Consider the following 7,081-nt stretch of genomic DNA (forward strand, 5'->3'; position numbering starts at 1 on the left):
TGTGTGTGTGTGTGTGTGTGTGTGTGTGTGTGTGTGTGTGTGTGTGTTTTACACAAGGGCATCTGATGTCCTGGTCCTGTGTGACCTGGGCGCTGGGAACCTAACTCTGGGTCCTCCTCTACAGGAGCAATGTATGCTCTTAACCGCTGAGCATTGCCCCAGCCTGTTTTTCATGTCAGCCTCTTCCCACTTGGGAACCAAGTTCTGTTTACAACTTGCCGCCTCTGTTTTGTAGCCCTGATCCAGGCCTGGCCCACAGCCTGTGCTGCAGGGCTTCTTGGTGGCAGCGTGTGGCTGGACCTGCAGTCACTGGTCCCAGGGACACATTCCTGAGCTTTGTGGGTTGCGATGGGTCATTTTGCAGACACACGCTAGAGCGCTAATGAGGCGCTGCTGTGAGTGTGACTGGGCAGGGCAAGAGTGGCCTTGAGTGGCCTTGAGTGTGTGTAGCATCCTCCTGGGCGGGGGCCCCAGACTGAACCAGAGAGGGGAAAAGAGTCGGAGAACGGAGGGCTGCTCTTACATCTCTCTGCTTCTCAGAGACGTGAGCAGGCAGCCCGCTGCTCCTCCTGCCTCAGCTTCAAGACTCTCCTAGGACTGTACCGTCCTTGCCGTAACGGATGGAACCCTCAGGTCATGAGCCCAAAGAAATCCTTCCGTAATGCCTTCTTGTCAGGTATTTGGTTACACATGAAAGAAACATAACTGACATACACATCCACTTATGATCAGGAATCCCTGGGCTCAGGCCAGACTAATCTTCAGCACGGTGACCCCAAGGAGCCCACACTTGAGCTGAGGCCGCAGAGACGAGACAGACACACCTCCCATCCCATTCCCAAGTCTGACCTGTCCTGAGACAGACGCTGCAGGTCCGGGGTCTTCGCACCCTGGGAGCGGGATGGATTTGGGGTGCCTGGAGGTGACTCCCCATCACTGGAGGGAGTTATGTGAATGGCAGGCACCCCCAAGAGCCTCCAGGATTGAGCAGATAGGTCCTGGACACCGTCGGCCCGTGTCTGCTGCTCAGCTGGAGCACTGGGTGAGCCCTGGTCACCGGCCTGGTCCCCCTGGAGAGCCCAAGGCAGCAGGGGCAGGAGCTCCGCCATAAGGAGGATCTGGACAGCGGCGTTGGCCCTAGGGGAGAGAAAAGAGAAGTGTAATTGTCCAAGCATAATTTGGGTAGAAGGGGCACGGCAGAGATCCCCCCTCTGCCCACAGCCTATCCATCCTCACGACCCTGAGCCTCCATTTCTTTCATTCTAAAGGCCCCATAGAGGCAGAATATCCCAGAATGCACAGCCAGTGCTGAGAGTCAAGCACACAGAGCCCAGCTCAGAGAGCTCGGCAAACAGCTGTTCGTCCTCAGGCTGGGTGCTTTGCTGTGCATTCACTATGGCTGTACTCTGAGGCCCAGATGCCATGTCCCCTGTAATACACAGGGTCAGGAAAACGCCAGGCCTCGTGGCTAGCCACGCTGGGACCGAGAGAGGCAGACTCTTATAAGATTTTCCTTCCCTGGTTTTCTCAATGCCTCAACCAAGACAAACAAAGGGAAGGTGCCCCCCACCCCCCAGGCTTGCATGGCTGGGAGGAAGTAGGGCTATGTCTGTACCAAGCAACTTGGCTCTGGCAATGCCAGCTCAGAGCCTGGGTCTCCTCACAGGAGAACACAGCAAAGGTGTCTTGCAACCCAGCTGACCGGAGGCAAAGGAAAGGTGACGTTAGTGCCAGGAAGACCTGACTCTCCGGCCTGGCTTGGACCTAACAGGCACCCTGGCATCCCAGGACACCTACCTGTGAGTTCTTCCTTCTGTCTCCCGGGGTCCAGACTTCCAGGATAAGAGAAGGCCTAGCCTTTCTTTCTCGCCGGAGACTCCTGACCTTCAGGCTGGAACAGCATGTCTGACTGGAGTCCTGTTACCTTCCCTGCCAGCTGTTCCTGGAAGAAAGTATAGAGCGGGGGAGGGGTGGGTGTTCCTACTACCGAGGGCACCTTAGGAAGGCCTCCTGTCCCTTCTCTCCTTCACTGTGCTGTTCAGGCCTCCGACGATTTGTTGCTTGTGTTGGCCTGAGGTATAGCTTCTGCCCGGTGCTTCCCAGAGCTGCCCCTTCAAGTTAGGAGGCGGCTGTAATTGCCAGTCCCTCCCCACCCCCCATTGTGTCTGCCTCTATCCCGCACCAGCATTTCTCACAGGGTGAGGGACTTTTTTTTCCCCCCTTCCCCATATTTATGACCACCCCCTCCACCACTGAGAATGCCCCTCCTGTGTGGTGGTTGGTGGTTTGAGAATCGTCCCCATAGGCCGGCGTCCCCAGCTGGTGGGGCTTTGGGGGGCAGGTTGTAGAAGCTATAGGGGGCACAGCCTTGATGGAGGAAGGATATCACTGCGGCAGGCTTCGAGAGCTTTTAGCCTCCTGTCGCTTCCTGTTTCTCTCCCTTCTCTTCCCTCTCTCCTTCCTGTGGGTGGATGAAAACGTGACCAGCCAGCTTCCTGCTTCTGCTGCCATACCTTGCCTTGCCTGTTGCCAGGCCTTTCCCACCAAGAGGCGTTCTATCCCTCTGGGACCAGGTGCTAAAATAAACCCTTTCTTTCCTAAGTTGCTTTCGCGCATATTTTAGCAGAGCATCAGAAAAGTAAGCAGGCAACGCCCCCTACAGACACATGCTGGAAACGCTGGGCTGGTCCAGGGCGCGGTGGCCTTGGGGAAGTTCTGGCAACTCTGAGAAACGAGATTTGCCCAGAGGAAGTAGGTTGCCTGGGCAGCACCCTTGAGGATATTTCGACCCTGGTCTCCTCCTGTGTCTCTCTCTCTGCATCCTACACTCCACAGATGGATACGCTTCCCCCACCACTGTCTCCAACCACCGTGGTTTTCTATCCAAACACGCAGGCAGGGGCCAGTCAGACCATCCCATGCTAGCCTCGAGCGCCGGTAACAATCAGGTCAGTGTTTGGGGGGGAGGGGAGGTAGAGACAGGGTCTCTCTGTGTTGCCTTCCCTGTCTTGGGTTTGCTTTGTAGACCAGGCTGGCCCTCCACTGAAACCCTAAAATGTGAAGCCACAGACAAAGAAGGTTTCTAAGATTCCTCCCTATGGCTGTAGTTTGGCTGCACGTCATCCGTTTTGCCCAGTGTATAATATTCCATTTCGGAAATGTATTATGTGTCACGTACTAATTTTTTCCTGTCCGTAGGCAGTGATTATTTTAAAACTGCGATTAGTGGGGCTGACATGCCTGGGTAAGTGAGAGGTCCACTCACCGTCAGCTTCCTGTTCCTCACCTCCACGAGCCTGAGCGGGCTGGGTCCTATCAAACCCTGAGCTACCAGAATGCCTCTGTTCCATCAGCCCTGTGGTCAGCCCTGGTATTGAGGGAAGTCCTGTTCCTCTTGCATCAAGGAACTTAAGAGTCAACTTCAGTTCCAAATGAGGGGGAAAGTTAACAGTGAAAATTTGACTGCTCTGCCCTGTTCGGCCGCCTTTGCCACAAAGGCCTTTCCCTGATGTGAAGATCTGAAATCTCAGATCTCCAAAATGATGCCACAGGCCCGGTGGTTCAGTGTTCACAAACTTTGCTTCAAACATAAAATTATTAAAAATGCTGAATAAAACTACCTTCGGGTTATGCATAGAAGACACATATAAAACATATACACATATAAAATGAATTTTGTGTGTAAATTAAGTCCCATTCTGTGGATACGCTGGGCAAAGTGGTTCGCATCCTGTGTAGGATGGAGCAGGTGAGAGACCAAAAGATTAAAAATTAGCAGCTATTACTAATTAAGGCCTGAACTAGGTGGGTGGAGAAGTCCAGGAATGCCCCGAGGGGAAGAACCGCCTTACTGCATTCTTTCCCCACCCACTAGAGATACAGTTGCTAGGAAACTGGCCCATCCCCCTAGGGAGGGACACCAGGTCATTAATGGTCTGGGGACCTTTCTATAGCCAATCAATTCAAAATGTAGCATTTTGACCAACAGATGCTTGCCAGGCAGGAATCGCCCCTGCCTTGGGCATGCTGGGAGGGACCAGAAGCTTTAAATCACCCAACTAACCTGGGCATGGGGCTCTCGGCTCTCAACGCTTTGGCCAAGCTGTACCTTGTAATGATTTATAATAAAAAGAACCTCATGTATAAAAAGACCTAGTTATTCCTGGTCTTTTGGGGTTCACAAACCCGGCAGAACACAGGTCTGTGCAAAATTTTGCCCTCCTACTTGAACACAGTTTACTGCTCAAAGATGTATCACGCTCTATACACTGTTGTATTCCAAAAATCTCCCCCTCCCCAACCTGTACGGAGGTTTGCAAAGTGCCCCTATGGCAGTGGTTCTCAATCTGTGGGTCATAGCCCCCTTGGTCACTTGCATATAAAATATTTACATTACAGCTCAGAACAGTGGCAAAATTACAGTCATGAAGTAGCAAAGTGGAAGGAAATGACCAACACCGAAGGTTGTTCTGTGACCTGCACACACACACACACACACACACACACGGGGGGGGGGGGGTTGGTCTCGTGCTATGCATTTAATTGTTAATTACTCCCCCCTCCTCCAGATCTGGTTACACCCCAGAAGAGCACATTCTCACGTACACCAAAAGATGCTGTGCCTCTCCCTACTCCCTCCCCATTTATCCCTGGTTGGCTAGTAAAGTTGCTGACAGCTTGGGCTGGGCAGAAGAGAAGTAGGTAGAGTTTAGTTTCCTGGCTTGGTTTGCAGAGCCCACAGGACAGGAGGAGGGAGAGGAAGCGGGAGATGGTAGCAGGAGGAGAGGAAGCCAAAGAGAAGGAAGTAGCCGTGGGGTAGAAGGAACCACGGCACACGGCGGTGAGGACAGAGTGGTGGAGCAGAACCAGCCCAGACAGGATGACTTATTGGCAAGGAACTTAAAATAGCTCAGAGGGCTGGTATCTGCCTAGCTCTCGGTTTAAAGCTTGTGAAATAAATTATGGGCTCTCGGTGCTAATTGCTTTGGGACCTCGGCGGGGTGGAGAAGCCTTGAGAGTCCAAGATATTTTCCACAACACATATCCATATACATCACACTTATACACACTAAAAGAAAGAAAGTTTTATATTGACCTATCGAGAGCTGTGCAGAGAACAGCTCGTTAGAGTCACCATGAGAACTCTGAAGGGAAGTTCCAGTGGGCACCTGGGGAAATAAGGTGGCCCGGGAGTCTACGTCGAACAGAGCATGTATCCAGCTGTCGCACTGTCCCTCGCCTCAGCCAGCACATCCTAGCCTGGGGATAGCACCGTTAGCACACTCTATTGGCTCTGACTCTTTCTTCGGGGTTGAATTCCTTGGGAAGCTGGCCCTCTAGTTACTGTACACTTCAGACAGGGTTGGGGCCCTGGAGAGAAAACAAGAAACAAAACAAAATTTAAAAAAAAAAGCAAAACAAAAACAATGACCTTGGGTTTTGAACCATTGTCCCAATACCCTGAGGAACTGGGAGAGCAGAGGTGGCGCTTAGGATGAGAGTGGGCCCCCATGGGCCTATATATTTGAATGCTTGTAAGCCAGGGACTGGGGTTACTTGAGAGGGATTAGGGGTGTGGCCTTGTTGGAGGAAGTGTGTCACTGGGGGTGGCCTTTGGGGTTTCAGAAGCCCATGAGAGGCCCAGTGTACATTTCCCCCATATATGTGTCTGTCTGTCTCTCTCCCTATCCCTCTCCTTTTCCCCTTATACCTCCTCTCCCCCTCCTCCTTCTCTCCCCTCCCCTTTCCCCTTCCTCTCTTTTTTTCCTAAGGATCAGGTACTCAGCTACTGCTCCAGTACCATTCGATCATGCTCCCCATCATGATGATAATGGACTAAACCTCTGAAACTGTAGGCCAGCCCCAATTAAATGTTTTCCTTCACAAGAGTGGCTCAGAGTGTCTGATCTTCAGAGCCGTAGGACACTGGCTAAGACAGCACATATGTGGGGCTGGAGGGAGAGCTCCGTGGCTCAGAGTGCTGGCTTCTCTTGCAGAGGACTGGGCCTGGTTCCCAGCACCCTCATGACAGCTCACAAAGGCCTGTAACTCCAGTTCCCTTAGGTCCTGTGTCCCTTCTGTCCTCCTTGGGTACAAAGTACACATGCATACATTCAGGAAAACACCTGTACACATAAATAAATATTTTTCAAAGAAAAAAAAAACACATGTATGCTTTTGGGGGACACTTGAGCTATAAACGATAGTGCTTCATTTGCATTTTGTCTTTCTCTCCAACAGCCAGGGGAGTGACAGGGTTGTGAGACTGCTCACTGGAGCCCCAGATGAGAGGGCTGGTGGACAGAAGAGTCTGTGTCCTTTCTGGAAATCCCCACGTGTGGAAATGAAATCTTCGACACATCCCTGCTTTCCCAACATATAAGCTCTGTGGATTAAATAATGCTCATCTCTGTTAATCAGTTTTCTGTTACCGTGACAGATCCCACAACTGACAACGTATGAAGAGAAAGGGTTGGGAATGTTCTGTCTTTTTTATCCATCAGCTATCATCTGTATTGCTTTGGGCCTGTAATGAGCCAGAACTTTGTGGTTGAGGTGCATGGGGAAGCCGGTTACCTTGGAACCCAGACTAGAGATGAAAGTGGAATTGGAGGGGCCCCGAGTTCCTTCTCCATTGCCTCAGTGGGATAAGTTCCTGCTACCAGGCCACAGCACTTTATAATTGCAACAAGCTGAGAAGTGGCTCTTGAATGCTAGGCTTTTGGGGATCACTTCAGCCATAAACGATAGTGCTTCCTCTGTGTTTTGTCTTTCTCCCCCACATTCAGGGGAGTGACAGGGTCGTGAGAGTACCCCCCCCCCCGGAGTCCCGGAAGAGTCTGTGTTCTTTCTAGAAATCCCCACGGGGAGATGGATGGGCAGATAGAGTGCTGACAGACCATCTCACTCCGTGTGGGGGCTCTGCTGTGAAGGCTTGTGTATCTCTGATAAACAGTAAATTGGACCACAGTGACCAACTGTATCCGTTACAGCGAGATTTCTATCTGTTTCCAGCCAACTGTGGTCCTGTTTTTTGGGTTGTTTTTTTTTTTTTTTTTTTTTTTTTTTTTTTTTTTTTTTT

General features: G+C 51.4%; 1 long non-coding RNA gene across 1 annotated transcript; it reads left to right on the plus strand.

The window, feature by feature from the left end:
* Positions 1–1,682: 1,682 nt before the first annotated feature.
* On the plus strand, positions 1,683–6,410 carry LOC129684792 (uncharacterized). Its single transcript, XR_008721396.1, has 3 exons — positions 1,683–1,799; positions 2,836–2,948; positions 6,241–6,410. It is a non-coding gene; the product is annotated as an uncharacterized LOC129684792 (long non-coding RNA).
* Positions 6,411–7,081: the final 671 nt, after the last annotated feature.

The sequence above is a fragment of the Psammomys obesus genome, unplaced genomic scaffold, assembly GCF_907164565.1.
Source record: "Psammomys obesus unplaced genomic scaffold, mPsaObe1.curated_primary_1811, whole genome shotgun sequence".
Lineage (NCBI taxonomy): Eukaryota > Metazoa > Chordata > Mammalia > Rodentia > Muridae > Psammomys > Psammomys obesus.